The 19,280-nt window shown below is 34.2% G+C and overlaps 1 protein-coding gene across 2 annotated transcripts in view; it reads right to left on the reverse strand.

The window, feature by feature from the left end:
* The window catches only part of Abhd17b (abhydrolase domain containing 17B, depalmitoylase), a 39,778-nt gene that overhangs the window by 11,141 nt on the left and 9,357 nt on the right, over window positions 1-19,280 (reverse strand). The window contains exon 2 of one of the 2 annotated variants that reach the window (XM_076843485.2): window positions 15,771-15,828. The exons of the other annotated variant lie outside the window; for it this stretch is intronic. The gene's annotated coding sequence lies outside the window, so the exon portion shown is untranslated. The remainder of the gene's footprint in view (window positions 1-15,770; window positions 15,829-19,280) is intronic. 2 annotated transcript variants of the gene reach the window in all.

Raw genomic sequence — 19,280 nt, forward strand, 5'->3', positions numbered from 1 at the left:
ACAATGTGCAAGTAAGTAATGAGCAATTTTTTTGTTGGATATAGGGGTTACTGGGAACCAAACCTGTGGTGTTTAACCCCTGAGACATATATCCAGACCCTCTGAAGAGAGTCTCTTATGCTAAAAGCTTAGGCTGGCTTTGAACTTGGGATCCTCCTGCCTCAGCCTCCCAAGCGGATGGGATTACAGGCATGCACAACCATGACAGGAGAGGAAATATATTTTTAAAGGTAGTAAAATATATCTCTAACAATCTAGAATAAAAGTCTAGAGAATACCAACATGGAGAGAAATGGAGTATAGTTAGGAAATATTAAGAGATGAAAATGTGCTGGGGAATCTGACTTGTTTAGAATGACAGTGATAAGCAACTCTGAACAAGTCAGCTAAAAGTAGTAAGAAAATTATACTTTGTAGGCTGTATCTAATGTAGTTATATTAGCTTATTTTTTTCAGAGTACCCAACACAAGAGTAAGAGAAAATAACAACAACAAAAAAGTTAATGGTAGATAACAAAATGAAGAACCAAAACTTGATTCTTAGAAAAGGTTTCCATTGTGACTATTTGCAAACAGTATTAACAGAACATCTACTCAGTGCCAGAGACTATTCTAAATGCTTTTTTAAAAATATATTAACCCATTTTATTCTTTCAACAACACCCTGACATAGGGACTATCTTTTTTCCCCATATTTTTTTATTGGTGCAATACAGGTGTACATGATGATGAGATTTGTTGTTGTACATATGCACACAATATAACAATATAATTTGCCAATAACACTTTCTAGCACTTGCCCACTTCCTCCCTGCATCCCACCCCTGGTCCCTTCCTCTACTTCTACTGATCTTCATAGGTACTATGTTTATACCCACTTTGCAATTGAGGAAACAGAGGCACAGAATAGTTATAGAACTTGCCAGTAGTCACATAGCTGGTAAAATTCTGGAAGCGATAAATGGAATGACTCTAGAGAATGAATTCATAATCTCTATTTTGTTGAAAGGGTCCTCAAACAACACTGACCATAAGGAGGTAAATGTTATAAGTTTATTTTCTGGGTGTCCCCCAAAGGCCCATGTGTTAAAAACACTGATGACCAGGATGACAATATTGGAATGTGGTGAAACACTTAGGAGCTAGGGCCTAGTGTTGGTTGTCTTTAGGTCACTGGGAGTTTGCCCTTGAAGGGGTCCTTGGAATCCCAACCCTCTTTGCTTCTCTTTCACTTTCTGGTCATGTAAAGTGAGCAATATGGCCTTTCTACCTTTCTGCCATGATATGCTTCCTTACCAGAGCCCGAAAGTCAAAAGGGCCAACTAATCATAAATAGGAACCTTCAAAAATGTGAGCAAATATAAAAACTTTTCTCTTTATAAGTTGGTTATCTCAGGTTATATTTGTTATAGTGACAGAAAAGTGACTAACAAAATGCTACATGTAAAAGGAGAAGGAGCTACAGGAAAAAGTTTTTTAAAAAGGCAACTCAGTGGCAGCAAGAGCTGTAATACCAGTGATTTGGGAGGTTGATAAAGGAGGATTGCAGGTTCAAGGCCAGCTGCAGAAACTTAGCAAGACCTTAAGCAACTTAGCCAGATCCTGTCTTAAGAAATACCTAGACAGTGAAGACAATCTATTGAATGAGAGTAAATACTTAAAAGGGCTGGGAATGTAGCTCAGGGGTAGAAGTTTCCAAATTCAACCCCCAGTAACCACTCCCCAAAGAGTACCTGTCAATAAATTAAATGACCTCAAATGCATAATTTCTTGAGTAATGCAAAAGGAATAAATTGGCACAAGAAACAGGAGGCAAGAAAACATAAATAACCATGAGAATTTGAAAAGAAAATTAAAAAAAGCCACCTTTACCTAAAACAGTTTCCAAGAAACATAATAAATGCTCAAAACTCACTTTCTGAAGCTATTATAATCTTTATACTAAAAGTGAGTAAGGACTGCACAAAAGTACAGAAACAATATGTAAAATGCACATAAAACATGAAGTACTATAGTTGAAAGAATGATGACACTTCCAACGTTAAACCAAAGTAGTTTTCCACATTAATAATTAAGACTAAGAAAAACCTATAGATAACACAGAAACAAAAATCATGATCTACAGATGACATGACTCTCTAGATACAAAAGTCAATGAAATCAATAAACTTTTAAAACTAATAAAGAGTTCTCAGCAAATTTGGCAAATACACACATTTGGGGAAAACACTACATTTTCCATGTTATCATTAAACAACTAAAAATAGAGTAAGTAAAGTAGTATGTAGAAAATCTTCCTGCAAAAAAGTTTTAAAAAACTTAAAAACATGGAATGACTTTATAGTAATAGGAATGTTAACTCTCTCAAAATTAAATTCAAGATAATTCCAATAAAAATTCCAATTTGATATCCACATGCAAAAGAATAGAATTACACTCCTACTTTACACATATGCAAAAAATCAACTTAAAATGGGTCCAAGACTAAACAGTAAGTTCTGAACTATAACATTCTCAGAAGAAAATAAAAGCATAGATCTTTGGGAACCTGTACTGGGAAATGATTCCTAACTATGACACTGAAATCACAAATAACAAAGAAAATAGACAAATGAACTTCTAAAACTTTTGTGCTTGAGAGTATACCACCAAGACAGTGAAGACAACCTACTGAATGAGAGTAAATACTTGTAAATAATGAATCTGTTGAACAGACTTATATCTAGAATATAAGAAGAATTTCCATAATTTAACAATAAAAAGATAACCTATATTAAAAAAACTCAACAAAAACTCTAAATAAAACAATTTTAAAATGGGCAAAGGATCTGAACAGCATTTCTCCAAAGACAGACACGTGGCCAATTAAGCTTGTGAAAAGCCATTCAACACCAATAGTCATTAGGAAGATACAAATCAAAACCACAATGAAATATCACCTCAAACCCACTAGGATGGCTATAAAGAAAGATAGTTAATAGCAAGGGTTGGTTAAAATGTGGAAAAACTGGACATTTTCTGGGTAAGTAAAATGATGCCACAAAATCAGTCTGGCAGTTACCATTTCAACAAGAAATTAACTTAAAAATAACTTCCGGGTATTCCTAGAGGAATGAAAACCTATGTCTACAGAAAAACATGTACATGAATGTTCACAGCAGCATATTTATATAAAGACAAAAAGTGAAATAAAATAACGCAAATGTTTGATTAATGGGTAAACAAAATGTAGTATATCCACACAATGGAATAAAAAGGAATGAAAGGTTTTAAATGTACATGTTTAGAAAGAATGCACAAAAATATTGAGGAGACTATTGCTTATGTTTAGTATGTGGAAACAAAACAGAAGCAGATAAATGAAAATCTATGCATCTAAGCTGTGGGGAAGGAGACCTATTGTGAAAATTAAGATTTACTTTCAACAAAGGATTCTTTTTCTTTCTTTTCTTCCCCTCCGCCTTTTAAAGTTTGCTGCTTGAGAATTCACACCCTGAAAATTTCTACCACTGAGCTACCTACCCGCCTCATCCTTACACTTCACTTATAGCAAGAGGAATTTCCTAAAATTATATGAAATAATTTAAGAATCTGCTTCTCCTGGTAACTTTTTCCTGCGCACTGACAAAGTAAAAAGATGAGCATCGGTTCTTTTACACCCAACAGAATGATCTACTACTATACCTCCTTCTACTCTAACATAAATTACTAACATTATTCATGTCAATTTCTGATGTAATTATAATTTACTGAAAAACTTTTTTTCATCTCCCTATTGTTTCTTGGTAATAATGCAGATTAACTTGGCAAACTCTTATAAAATAGGGTCAGAGAAAACATTAATGAAAACTTATCTTTCCTTCATTTTGTGTGATATTCTGAAAGCTGTGCTCTAAATAAAATCTATGTTGAGTCAATATCTTATCCTATTTACAGTGTAGGTAATAAATAATAAATAGCAAACTTTGCTAATACTAGATTTCATGTTAAAAAATACATTGTAAAGCCTAAAATGAATTACTTTGAACCTGGTCTCTATATGTATAAATCTGGGAAAGTAATTTCACATACTGTTTTATGTAATGTCAGAACTTATGTCACAAAGAGAAATCTGAAATTAAAATTTAACAAATAGCTTCTAGAATTTCCAATGTTCTCGAAAACAAACATTTCCTAGATTTTTAAAAATAAACAAATCTCTAATAATTCAAGAACAAAAATAATATTAAAAATATGAAGACTGCACAAAATGTAAAAATGGTTTGTCTGCTATTGTAAGGAAAAAACTCACCAATTTTGATATTTCTCTGCAGTGATGGGGACTGAATCCCCTAGACGCATGCTAGACAAGTACTCTACCACTGAGCTACAGTCCCAGTTCCACTCATGCTTATTTTGATTACAAATATTAAAACCTGATGTTTTAGATGAACAGATGAAGAAAACAGAAAAAAAAAAAACATACTTAAAACAGAACCTACTAACACCTGATGTGAACAGAGTAGATGTTTATTAACAAAAAGAAAAGACCAGAGTAGACTAGAGTGACAGCAAAGGCACTCAACTCTGAAAATGTAAACAAAAATTGGAATTTAGGTCAGTTCTGTGGAAAGGGGGCCTGGAGCCCAACATATCTCAGTAGAATGACCCAAGGGAATCTATCATAATAAAGGTGATCAATATATAACAACTCAGTAGTCTTGGTATAAAGATCAAAAGAAAGGCATATCATGGTTCATTTCAGTTATTATCTAAGGACATCATTTATGCCACACACTGTCACCTCAAATCTAGTATGTAACAGGTAACAGCATTCACCAAAATATATCCAAGAAGTGTTATGGTCTTTACAGAGCCATATATTTACAATTTAATACACACAGAGAAGCTGAACCCTTCAGTGAAGTTTGTCGAAATGCTCCTTTTTCAGTAAAGCTGGAACATATAGAATATTTACAATAATTTATAAGTTTTAAAGAAGGTATCATAATGTTTTAACATAATGTTTTAACACATTTTCTGTGTTATGGAGAAATATAGCTAGTGAAACTCCTATGTCTCTGAGGTAGGTTGTACTTCTTTCTTCTTTTAGACTGTAAAAAGAATCAGCAGCAAAACCATTCAGCTGCCTGTGAGATCACAGAATCTGAAATTCTGGTGACGTTTCTAGCAACATTCAACTCTGCCTGAAGAAATGTTGCATAGACTACTATATGGGAATAGAAACAAATGGAAAATTTTAAAGAGTATCAGATTTTTTATATTTCAATTTGAAAGGAGAAATTTTAACAGAACTATTTTCTTCTTTGAAAAGGAATCATACTCGATACTAAAGTTAAAATGTAAAATACTAGGAAGATTCTATACATACTCAAAGCCAATGAATTACTTGGGGTATTTTGTTGATAAACTTGACAAATACCCTGATAATTCTGAGTTTAGTTTGGAGAAGTTTCTCAAATTAGAAAAATGTACTGGGTGATTCTAAGATTACTTTTCCACTAGTGGAAAAAACTGGTAAAAACAACTGGGGAGAAGATAGCAAGCATCTAACCAAGAGACATCAAAATAGTTCAGTCCTTGTGTAAGTTATAAATTATTATTATTTTTTAATAAAAAGTTAGGCAGTGAGATCAGAAATAAAGAAGTTGTATCCATGACATTACAGAAGAAGAAGAAAATAAAGGCTGAAGAGCCTATGTACTATACCATGTAAACACATTTTGAGTCAGAAGTCCACACAGTTCAATGCAGATATTTCTATACTCTTGTCTTTCCTTAGTTTTTAATACTATTTGAAGAGGCTGGGAGTACGGTTCAGTATGGCTGGGAGTATGACTTTCTAAAGATCATAACACTTTTTGGATATATTTTGATGAATGCTGTTACCTGTTACATACTAGATTTGAGGTGACAGTGTGTGGCATAAATGCTAAATCCTTAAACAATAACTGAAATGGGCCATAATATGCCTTTCTTTTGATCTTACCTAGCATGTGTGAAGCCCTGAGTTAAATCCTCAGCACTGCAAGATACACATACACCCACCCCCCCTACCTATCAGACATTATACTATTTAATATGGAGTCACAAACTATGTGTAGCAATTTAAATGTTAAAATTAAATATTTTGTTCATTAGTTCCACTACTCACATGTGGCTAGTGGCTACCAAATTATACAGTACACAGTAACAATTCCAAATTCTACTGGGCAGTGCTGAATTAGAACCTTAGAAGCCCAGACAACTCAGAAATAGAGCTCAAATGCATCACATTCATACTAACTTCAAAAGTTCATTCTGTACACACAGGCAATTTTGATAGATTCTCTGATGAAGCACATGTAACCGAGATTACATACACAATACTGTTTCAGAAGACCAATCTTGATAAAAATATTATAAGACCAATCTTGAAAAAATATTTATTCTGATAAAATTCTAATATAAAAGCCAGTTTTATAAAAAAATAATGTAAATTAATCAAGATATTTATATTCTTTAAAGTATGGTTTTGATTATCAAAAGGATTTATGTTCTAGGCAGGTTATATGTAAGCTAGAGTTGCAAGCAAACTATAAGAAACTATCTTGTGACTATTAGCTAGCTCTTTTCTGAATTAGCCCAAATAGAATTTTAAATACTTTTATAATCTTTTTTAAAAATATTTTTAGTTATAGGTGAACACAATGGCTTTATTTTTTTTAATGTGGTGCCGAGAATCGAACCCAGTGCCTCACATTTGTTAGACAAGCACTCTACCACTGAGCCATAACTTCAGCCCCTACTTTTACAATCTTGATAATCTACTATGGCAATGCCCTAAAAAACGAATCAAGTATTCCTGATTAAGCAATAAGACAGATTATCAATTTTTGCATATGTTAGTATACCAGATTCTCAAAGTTTTTTGTAACTGGAAAGTACAATTATCACAGAGATTTCCAGGACACACCTCCACATGTTGCTGAGCATAAGCTAAAACATGAACAGACACATGTTCCCCTACCTTAATCATCAGTTTTGGCACCTCTACTATAAGACATGTACATCAAGTGTATCTTCAAAGGTAACACAAAAGCTGTCATAATACTTTGGTCTAGAAACATTCTACAAATACACATTATTCCTTCCTTACTTACAAGAAATTCCTAGGAAACTTTTCAGATGAATATATATCTATTTAACACATTTCATCTATCCATAGCATAACAATCTGATCAAGGCTTTCATGCATTTCAGAAAACTTAAGAATTATTGATAATACGTGAACACAATCTTTTTTAAAAAGAGGCTCACATTACTGGTACCTCACTTTTTTTTTTTTTTTTGGCTTTATAAACGCAATATCCTCTGAATTCTCAATACTTTTTTTTTTTCGCTATTCTGATAATATATTTCAAGTATTTGTTCCTTGGGCTTTCACTGCTTCTTCACTGATTTTTCTTATGAGGAAAGAACTAAATTGAGCTTCATTTGTATTTGTTGACTCAGAGGACTGATGTAGTCTGAAGAGGAGGATCAAGTGGCTATAGGCTTGGAATACCCTTAACTGTCTGAATAAAGATAGATTTCAGGGGATAGGACTGAATTCCTTTCTTCTCACTCATATCTGCCTATGGGGCAACTAAATGTGTCCTGTTTACCATCTTCTATGAGAATAGAAGAAACTTTATAAATAATCTAGAACATGATACAGCTTTAATTACTTAGTCCAGTGAGGCAATTAGGGATTCTACCCAGCAAATTCTTCTATTGAGAAGGTTTGGATTTGCAACATCCCCCAAAACTCATGTGTCAAAGGCATACAGTCACCAGTGCAGCATGGCTCAGAGGTGGAGATTTAAGGCAATGATTGGATTGTGAGGGTTCCTGGATTAATCCACTGATAGCTGAATGGACTACTGGAAGGCTGAAACTAACTTGAGGAAGTAGGCCTGGGGTTGTGGCTTGGAAGGGTTTCTCTTCTCTCTTTCCTCCAGGCTGCCATGAGCTGAGCAACTTCCTTCCACCACGCAGTTCTGCCATTATGTTCTACCTCACCTTAGGCCCAAAGTATTAGAGCCCACTGATCATGCACTGAATCCTCTGAAACTGACCAAAATAAATCTTTCCTCCTCTAAATTGTTCCTGTCAGGGATTTTGGTCACAGTGACAAAGAGGCTAACACAGGAGGCAATACCTCACTTTATTTTTCTATTAAAGGAGTACTGTGAACTAAATATTAAGGTTTCTTCTAGTTCTATAATGTGTTGTGACTAAGATTCTTCTCATAAGTTTCAAATTCATCACTTCATCGTTCACTGCATGTAAAAGAATGAAATAACTTGTAAAATTTAATATTCTCACCCCATTACTAAAAAACAAAGAACCTAGTTTATAGCACATTAATTTATATTTGACAATTTATAGTTCCCAAATTGTAATTTTGGGGATGGGGCAGGTGGAGAATAGGAAGGTATTCATAACCGGATAAGAGGTTCCCATTTCCCAGAACTGTTTTCCAAAATGAGTGTTTTCTGTGTCTCCTATGCACTGCAGGGAAATATTTTGTTTCTCAAATTGTGAAAAAGTATACATACATCAAAATTTAACCATTTTTTTAGTGTACAATTCTGTGATGTTATAGGTACCCAAATGCTGTGAATGATCATTACCAGCTCTCTCCAGAACTTTTTCATCTTCTCTAATGATATATCCAATAAACAGTAACTCCATTTTCTCCTTTGCATAGTCCAACAACAACCATTCTACTCTCTTTCCAAATGTGACTACCCTAGGTACCTGGCATAAGTAACGAAATCATATATTTTGTCCTTTTTTTTTTTTTAACTGGCTTAGGGTCCTCTATGTCTTTAAGGTTTATACATCTTGTAATGTATGTTAGAATTTTCCTTTACTTTGAAGTTAGAATAATATTCTATAATATGTATATACTTCATGTTTTGTTTATCCAGTCTTCCATTGATGGGCATATTTTTGGCTCTTATAAATAAAGCTGCTATGAACACAAACAAATATGTAGTCAAGTCCCCGCTTTTATTTCTTTTAGGAAGAAAACAATGTTTTGAGCAGCATTAAAATATTTTAGTTTTACTCTAATGTAGATTTACTTTTCTGAATTATTTCTTACTTCCCATCAACTGGAAACAAGTTAGATATACTGTATCTAGCCAACTTGTATATACATATAAAATGAAGCTAAAGTAACACTTCAAAGTAAGTTTAAAAATCTGAATCAAAAATACTTTAAATTTAAATATTAAAATTAGGAGGAATGAAGTATTCAAAATACTTGTTTAAAATTCTAAGGCAAAAACTTCAAATATTTCAGCTTTAAAAACAATTAAGCCAGGGTGTAGTTTAATTGGAGAGTACACATTAGCAGGCAAAGACTTATGAGTTCAATCTCTTCCCTAGCAAATTCTCTAAACTTAAAATTTTCAGAAATTTTATAGCTTTAGTACCTAGTGAATTATCACTAAAAGATTAAATTGCAGTGTATGCATACATCATTAAAAGGTATCTTCTAAAAGCATGGAAATGTATTAATGGTCCAGAAAGCCCCGTTTCAAAAGGTGCTAGACTTCTTGGGCTTCAAATTGTTTCCTCTTCAATCACCAACTATTTTCTAACCATTAAGTCATGTTTGTAGTTGTTTTGAACACTATCATTCATACATTCAACTCCTTAATTGTGCATACTTAAATTTAAGTATATCTAAAGCTGACAATGGCTTCCACAGAGATGTCACTCAAAAACTGAAGTTTGTGAAACCAAATCAAACAGTATTGTCACTGATTTGTGTCAATGAATATTCTAAATTTGTAGGTTTAAACTTTGGTAAGTTATGAAAGCCAGCCTAGGGTTTCTTTATCAAAATGCATTTACTAATAAATCTTGTTCAAAGTACTTTTAGTCCTTATAACAATCTTACAAGATAGACATCATTATCCTTCCTCCTCTGATCCCATTTACAGATGAGGAAATACATGCAAAGAAATTCAACTTCTATAGGATCACGATACTAGTAAATGGTGAAGACAGGATTTATATTCAGCAATTCGAGTATACAATGAATGGCTTCTTGATGCTTAGTTATATTGATATGCAGGAATGAAACTTCTTTCTACTGAAAGATAATTTGAGAACACAAAGACTCCAAAGATTTCAGTAAACTACAACAACAAAATCCTACTATTGGATTTTTAAAAAGGTGGAACAACTGCTCAGAATATATGAGTGAGGATGTATGTGGAGAAAGAAGTGAGTGGCCTTGGCAACTGGAGGCAAAAAAAAAAGCAACAAAACCTAGACTGGGGTTGGGTCTGTAGCTCAGTGGTAGAGTGCTTGCCTAGCATGTGTGAGGCACTGGATTCAATTCTCAGCAATGTACATAAATAAATGAGCAAAATAAAGGTCCATTAAAAATATTTTTAAAAACCTGGACTGGTGTCTACACTACCACAGCTTCATTGTTCTGTTCTCCAAAAGATTCTAAAGTGTGACTTTTTTTTTAAAAGGAAGAAATCAATGTATTACCGTGATCTTCAAATATATAAGGATTCTTGGAAGTCTTTGGATATATGCCTTGATATTACTAAATATCTATTTTATAAAATGTACCTGAAAATAAATGCCAAACTGTGATACACTCTCAAAAGTGTATCAGTTTGCAATAACACCTACACAACTACTCCAAGTATATTGCTCACTTAGATTCACTCTGATATATTACTGAATGTGAGACTGCTGCAATGCTGATGGGTGGCACTGAATCTAGAAATCAATCTGGAAGAACTAAAATCTTTGAAGTCTTTGTATTCTCACATCATCTTTCCATAACTTCTTAAAACACTGCAGTAGATTATGTTCACTGACTTCGTACATAGCAACTTTGCATTATTACAATCCCCAAATTTCTATTATCAAATTCTGATATCTGCGCATTACTTTTTCTTGCTTTACCACACTGACTGGGGTTCCAATACACTGTTCCTGGTGAAAGAGGTGACAGTAGTCTTTTTAAGGCTAACACCTACTGTAGAGTTTTGTATGGGCATTTTTTTCTTAGTGTTTAGTTCCAAAGAAGTAAATACCATATCTTGCATTCCTGGAATAATTCTACTTCAGTGATAATGTATAATCTTTATACATAGATAGCCTTGCTTTACTAATATTTAACATAAGATTTTTGTACTTATACCATGATTGAAAAAGGCCTTTACTTGTTTTCTTTCATACTTTTCATTAGGTTTTTGTATTAAGGTTATATTAGCCTCATAATTTAATTGAGGAGCACACTTTCTATGCTAAAGAAAAATTAGTTACATTTTCTCATAGGTAATAATCAGATTTACTCATATTTATTTACTACAGATTTTCTGTGCTTATCCTCTTGCTATTTTTCCCCTTTATTGCTCTTTAGAATTTCCCCCTTTACTTTAGCCTTTAAAATTGCTATTAGAGCTATAGCATTGAGGACAGAAAAATGGATAACTCACAAAACAAAAGCTGCCTATTGAACAGAAACTACTGATTAGTCTTAATATATATCAAGCATATACTACATTTTTGTGATTTATGGACTTAACATTGAGTTAACTAATGGAGGACAAATGAAGACACCTATGCCTGGAATAATGTATATTATGGAAATCTATCTATCTTACAGGGTTGCTCTGAGAACTAAGTGAAATCTGTGATACAAATCTGAAAATAAAACAGAGAGGCTGGGCTGGGGATGAGGCTCAAGCGGTAGCGCGCTCGCCTGGCATGCATGCAGCCCGGGTTCGATCCTCAGCATCACATACAAACAAAGATGTTGTGTCCGCCAAAAACTGAAAAATAAATATTTTTAAAAAATTCTCTCTCTAAAAAAATAAAAAATAAAACAGAGAGGCTGTTCCAGGAAGAACTTAGGTTTTATCAGCTATTATTAACACAATTCTACCTCAAAGTAGTGTATATCTGGCCTTGAATGATTTGTTAGAAAGCTTAGCAGGCTCCTTGGGATACATATTATCCAAGACTTGGAAATAGAGGAGAAGAGTGGGAAGTGGTGTTAGTGGAACCAACACACTTGGAACCAAACCAAGCACACCAACTTGGAATCTGAGCCAGCTTATAACCCTTGATTAATAGCCTTCCTCCCCAGCTGGATGAAGACATGTGGCCATGCTGCCCTATTTCAGAATTCTACATGTTGCTCTTCTTTTGAACTCTCTTGTTCTAGTCTATTATTTCCGGGTTCTGTCCTGTTGCTTTCTACTTTCTACTGTCAATTCTGAGGACTTAGTTACATGGTTTACTTGACTCAAAATCACAGAAATCATCTACACAAATCCTACATTAAATCCAGGCTTCCACATGGGTAGGAAGAGAGACAGAATGATGCACAGAGGGCACTAGACAGAGTCAGGCAAACTGGCTATCAGGTGTACATTAGTTAGAAGGGATTTGTTAGTCACCAGGCTGAGAATCATCAGCCCTATCAGAGGCCTTGTGTGGCTTTTAACTAGAAAGAATCTAAAGTCATTGCATATGCTTACTGGTAGAAAGCATGACCACAACTCCACTTGTTAACTCTGACAGGATATTTAAACAATTCTATTCCTCAATTCTAACCAGAAAATAACCAGAGCTAGGTCCATTCTTTTGGTTTTAGGTCTCATTTTTGACTTTTCATCTTCTTGAGAACAGTCTCCCTTAAAACATTACAAGCCATGGACATTGCAGATTTCTGAGCAAAGAGAAGTCTGCAGAACTTGAGTGAAAGCAAAGAGCTCACTGATGGTGAGATTAAAACTCATCACTGGGGTTGGGGTTGTGGCTCAGCTATAGAGCGCTAACCTAGCACATGTGAGGCCTTGAGTTTGATCCTCAGCACAATGTAAAAATAAATAAATAAAATAAAGGTATTGTGTCCAATTACAACTAAAAAATAAATATTAAGAAAAAAAAAAAACTCATCTGACCAACAAGCAGTTACTTACTAATGAGCAGCAGTAGGTGGATAAGCTATACACATGATAAGCTCATATAAGAAATCTACCCTAGAGGTTTAGGAAGGGCTTTGAGAAGCAGCATAAATACATGCTCTTTTAGTGAATGCTGGCTGCCTGAATAGACATCATGGATCCCATGATTACATACTACTTAGAAGTTTTAGCCTTTGTATTTCTCCACAATGTTAACAGTATATTTATGTATTATATTATATTATATATTATATTTATTATACATTATATATAATATTTTCACAGGGTTTCACAGGTTGCCATGAGAAGATATTCTGAAAACCAAGAAGTTATACATGCCTAACACCTATTTTCTAGTAAAATGGGTAAGGATACTGTATTGTCTTTCAGCACCGAGTTAACTTGTTTTGCATTTTACTCAAGATTCTTCTGCCACACTAGAGTGGAGAATCTTAGCTGTCCCCTCCACATTGTGTGTAGGGTAGGCGGCAGGGGGTCATCCGGGGATTAACCCAGGAATGTTCTACCACCAAGCGATATCCCTAGCCCTTTTTATTTTATTTTTTATTTTGGGACAGGGTCTTGCTAAATTGCTGAGGCTGGCTTCGAACTTGGAATCCTCCTACCTTAGCCTCCCACGAAGTGCGATTACCCACATGCACTACTATGCCTGGCTCTACCAATCTTAATCAAGAGACAATTGTTCTCATTTCTATTCTTTCTGCCCTCTTATATCAGCTTTAGTCTGGGTATTAATGAAATTGAATCTAGGGGTAGATGCAGGGGACTATAACCCAGTAGAGATATTTGAGGTAGAAAAGTGCTATATTAGCTTTCGTTGTAAAGTCTGGGCGATTTGAAGAATGCATCAAGTTCCTCAGACTCTGTATTCACCTTTTCAACATTCAAATGCTTCATAAACTGTTTCTAATGAATACCCTATACTTGAGAATATCAGGATTAATATAATACTATATATATATTACTCTCAGATCTGACTTGGGATAAAACCTTATCTGGGTGTTTCTAAGCTCAAAATTATTTAATCAACTTTAATCCAAAATCAGTTAACGTGCCAACAGCTTCAGGTCAAACCTGAGAATCACCTTAGATAGCAACAGTACTATGAAAACTGTAATTTCTTGGACCTAGATACAACATGTTTATCTTATGCTTCTCAAGACTTACCACTTGCCACTCTATAACAGCTACAGTATTTTAATTTCTACAGAAGTATTTGGAAAGCTAAAAGAATCCATTCCTTTTACACCTATTTAATCTGTGGTTAAAATGAGCATCTCCAGTATTATACTGGTGACAGCATTTTTGTTTCAAAATAAATCAAACTGGATCTTCATCTATTAACATCTTGATTTTGTAAATGTTCATTCTGTCCCAACTTTGCTTCTATATGATTAACACTCTTAGCTCTAGATAGGAATTTCTACTTTGTACTCCCAATTTCAATTTCTTGTGACAATGCACACAACCCAGATTGTAATTCTGGTAACTGACTTCCTATTACTGGCCTAGGGATATGTCTTTTACAGTCATGGAGGTTTAAGAGAACTTGGTAAATTTCTTACTCTACCCACAAAAATCCCTTCATAATCCTTAGACTTAGAGATACTTGCGAAGGGAAATGGTTAGAATTCTAGTCTGTGAATAAAGCTGTGATGCTGCTAGATTTCCTTGTAGAAGATCTCTTTAAAAGGTAGTTAAGATTATCATTAGGAATCAACCAATGAAATGGAATACATACATTTCTCTTTACCACAAACACACACACACACAAAAAAAAAAAAAAAAAAAAAACCTTCCTCAAGACATAGGACTATCTCTTCCCTTATCTTTCAAGAGATAAATGATAGGATTCAAAAGCAAACAGGATATAGAAAATTGATCAAATCCAAATACATATTTTCCTTTTGGTACAAAGACCAAATGAAAGTAAAATGCAAAAACAGTAACTCAGCCCATTTTTTTTCTGAGTTGAAGAAGCTCAATTAAGTTAAGGAAATGTCTTGTCTCTTCTAGGAGGCCTGGGGGCTGATTACATGGAAAACTTCTAAGAATAAGGCTTAAGATGTCCAATTGTATATTTCTAGGAGGAAAAAGGGAATTATAAGAAAATTTATATATTGATCTATTTACATTCTTAAATACCATATTTCACCCCATAATTGGAAAAAAAACCATAAAATCTGCAACGATTATACTGTAAAGTATGGTAAGGATCAAGAAAAACTATAGGTCTTTCCCTCCTCCTAAGGAGCAGCTTCCAAGAATAAGCAATAAATTAAGAACAGTTTGCTTAGAAGTTTTCAACTACCTCCATATTATTAAACTTCTTATAACCCTATTCTACATTAGCTATGAAGTCACCTGCAAAATAGAAATTATGTCCTAATAACATTCCTCTTATTTACTAATCCCTTTCTATACATACAATACATTTTAGGTAGCAATACAAGATGACAACATTTATGTAGTCTCAATATGAGTATAAGATTCTCTAACTTTCTTTACACAGATGGTGTGACATGACAGTCCTTACTAATGTAGCCTTTAGTTGTCTACTCTTAGTCTGACTACATAAACTGCCATCTCTACCACTTCCTTTTCCTTCCTTTGGCTGCCAGCTGCTTTCCCTTAATCATACTTATCTGTAGTAAAGACTTGAAAAAATAGGGCTGCTTCAGAAGATATGAAATAAATACTTGTCACTTGTGCTCAATATCCTAGCCGGCCTCAGAAAGCCAAAACTTTGCCTTTCAGAAGAACACTTACCTGGGTTGAAAGTGAAGCTCAGTGATAAGAGTACCAGTATGGGCAAGACCCTGGGGTCCTATCCACAAAAGAGAATAAAACAAAAAAATCCCCAGTTAATTCTTCAACACCTTGTGAAAATCATTTAAGAGTAGAGTTTGCTTCCTCATTTGAAAAGTAACCAAGCTAATATTCATTCTAGTCTCTAAAATTCTAAATTCACATTCTACTTTGTAAACTGGTAATTAATATTTTGAATATTTTAATAGCCACATAATTAATAAACAATATACTATTAACAAATTGAGGACTCTATACACCTTTTTATCTTACAAAAAAAAAAAAAATAAGAGCAAGGTAATGTGAAATAGCTTCAGAAATCAAGCAAGAAAACAGCTCAGTTGTTAGGAAAACTTCGTAATAGAACTTTAGGGTTTTCCAAAAAAGAGGGAAAACCCTTAGTAGACCAACACATGTAAAGGTGAGAAAGAACTGAAGCAATGAAAGAAATGGGGGAAGGGATGGGAAACAGTGGCATTAAATAAGTGAGAAACAATCTTTGTTCAATAATGTATAGAAAACCACTACAGTTCTTTAAGCCTGGAGAGAATAAAGTAGTCATTTAGGGCACTGCATATAGGGACATCAGGATTTGATGCTACCGATACTTTATAATTCATGTACTGTTAAATAATTTTATGTATTTAAACTTTAAGATTTCAAATCTAAGATTTTGAAAAAGAAATCTCAAATACATTTCAACCTGGTACATGGAAGTGTGTTAAATATACAGTGCTGCCACGCCTGTAATCCCACTGGTTCAGGAGGATGAGGCAGGAGGATGGCAAGTTCTAAGCCAACCTCAGCCAAAAAAAAAAAAAAAAGAGGAGGTGTTAAGCACTCAGTGAAACCCTGTCTCTAAATAAAATATAAAGTAGGGCTGGATATGTGCCCCTGAGTTCAATCCCCAATACCAAAAAACAACAACAAAAGTAAATAAGTATTGTTAGGTAGAAAATTAACATATGGCTATTATTTATACTGCAAAATGTATAAACCATACCCTTTAGTTAAACACCAATACTTGACTACATTTAAAATAAACTGTTTTCTCCAAATTAGTAACAAATATAAATTTCTACCACACAAAATAAAGACAACCATGATTTGATGGATATTTGAATGAATATGAATTTTGTTTTATATTCTCCTTTTAAAAGAGGCAAGTAGCAATAACTCAGCGAGACAGTGGGTTTTTCTTTTAAAGACAACTTCTAGGGTAGGTCTGAAAAGTACTTTAGCTGACAGAGGACAACACTTCTGAAGCTGTAAGCCAAGTAATACAACAGGAGAAGAGTGGGATGGGGGAAGAGAAACAAAGGTTTATAAAAATGGTTAAGGCAACTTCTTCGAGATGCAATCTGATAGCTTGAGTGTTTAGTATATTTGGAAGTCAACATGTCTAGTATATCTCTAGCACTCTTTAGGAAGAAGAAAGCAAATATTCAAGAAAGATGTTCCATTCATCCTTACAAAGGTCATTCATTAAGATACTAAATATTATACACTGTTTACAGCATGGATGTGATAGGCATATAAAATTATCAAAGAAATTTTATTTATTCATTCATTCATTCATTCATTCTGGGGATTGAACTAAGGGGAACTCGGCCACTGAGCCACATCCCCAGCCCTATTTTGTATTTTATTTAGAGACAGGGTGCCACTGAGTTCTTAGTGCTTCACTTTTGCTGAGGATAGCTTTGAAGGAAAAAAAAAAAAAAAGTGAATCTTTTAGAGGCATTACTAAAAACAAGCCAAAACACTATACCAAGGCAGGAAATTTTCATTCATCTAAATATCTTAATATCTAAAACCAAAAAACTAATTGGAAAATCATTCAATTTCTGTCACCCTTAGTTGGAAAGGCCCATACAATTCTCTGCATATATTGAGATTTCTACCCTTTTTTAGTAGTAGTTCCTAGCTTTGAGAAAACAAAGGCTTGATCAGGATAGAATTAGACTAAAGAAGAAGAGCTCAGTATGTATTGAGTTGATAAATGATAAAATACTTGAGAGTAAATGTGAATTTCTCCCATTCAAATGTTCTCTAAATCTACGCTTGCTTCCTTTTCTAGAAAGTCTAAAAAAGTGATTTTTGGTTTAAGAACTCCTTGCTATGTTCCCTCCAGACTTATAATAAATTCAAACTTCTCCACAGGTTCTCAAAGACCTTGCATGAACCTATCTTAACTTCCCCCTCCAACTTCAATACTCTCCCCATTCACCAGTATGGTTGCATTCTCACCATCTTTCAGTACCTTGAAAGCACGAAGCTATTTCCACATTAGAACTTGCACACTTGCTTTGCTTAATCCCTATTCCAGTCTCAAATACCACTGTTTCAAAGAGATCTTCTGAACCCCAAATCTAAATTATGCTATTTTTTCACAGTACCCAGTTCTTTCAATTCATAGTTAAAAACTGTGACCCCCACCATATATTCATCTGTGGACTCACTTGATTAATGCCTACTGTCTTTACTAAACTTAAAGCTCCCTGAGATCAATAACAACAATTTCTTCAGCATTTGTACAAGTAGCATCTGACCAATACTCTTTTAACTACATTAAAGAATGGCAGTTAAAAAAACAGACCATTAAGATGAGAGTAATACCCACACGTACAACTTACTAATTTGCTAGAAATCTATTTACTTGGTTAATGCCTATTAACTGTAACATATAAAACCAATTCTTGCTGGGAGTGGTGGTGCACGCCTGTAATCCCAGCAGCTCAGAAAGCTGAGGCAGGAGGATAGCAAGTTCAAAGCCAGCCTCAGCAAAAGCAAGGTGCCAAGTAACTCAGTGAGACCCTCTCTCTAATAAAACACAAAATAGGGCTGGGATGTGGCTCAGTGGTTGAGTGCCCTTGGGTTCAATTCCTGGTACCCCTGCCCCTCACCAAAAAAAAAAAAAAAAAAAAAATCCTGATTTTAGAGCGCTTGGTCCTCGTATATTATTTTGATGAGATAATTTAAGTCTTGTATTAGCAAAAACTAACCATTCTTATATGTTTGAACATTTCTTTTTCAGATGATGTTATAAGATTCTTGCAATTCTTGTGCTATTGGAAAGGACTTCATTAGTGAAAAATTCATTTTTTAACGATTGTGCATTAAAAAAAATGAATATTTTGTTCCTGTAGTTTCAGGTACAGCCTATGTTCTTAAGTAATGTGATACTTTTAATTGATGCCCTAATTACCACAAAAGAACAATTCAGGCTTAGAAGTAACTTTCCTTACCATCTATTAGGGAGGTCAACTACAGGTGCTGAAGACCTCAGGCAATAAAACATTCTTAGGGTCAAGTCTGAGACACTTAAGAGATGGCAAGAACTCTACGTTTTCCCCCTTCTTTTCCACCCTCAGCACAACACAGGAGATACTAGCCTGTGTTCTGCTATTTCCACCTTCTTAGGACTTACAGGAAGCAAATGTTGGTATTAATGGTAGCTAAGCGCTCCTG

This window comes from Callospermophilus lateralis, chromosome 2, assembly GCF_048772815.1.
Source record: "Callospermophilus lateralis isolate mCalLat2 chromosome 2, mCalLat2.hap1, whole genome shotgun sequence".
NCBI lineage: Eukaryota > Metazoa > Chordata > Mammalia > Rodentia > Sciuridae > Callospermophilus > Callospermophilus lateralis.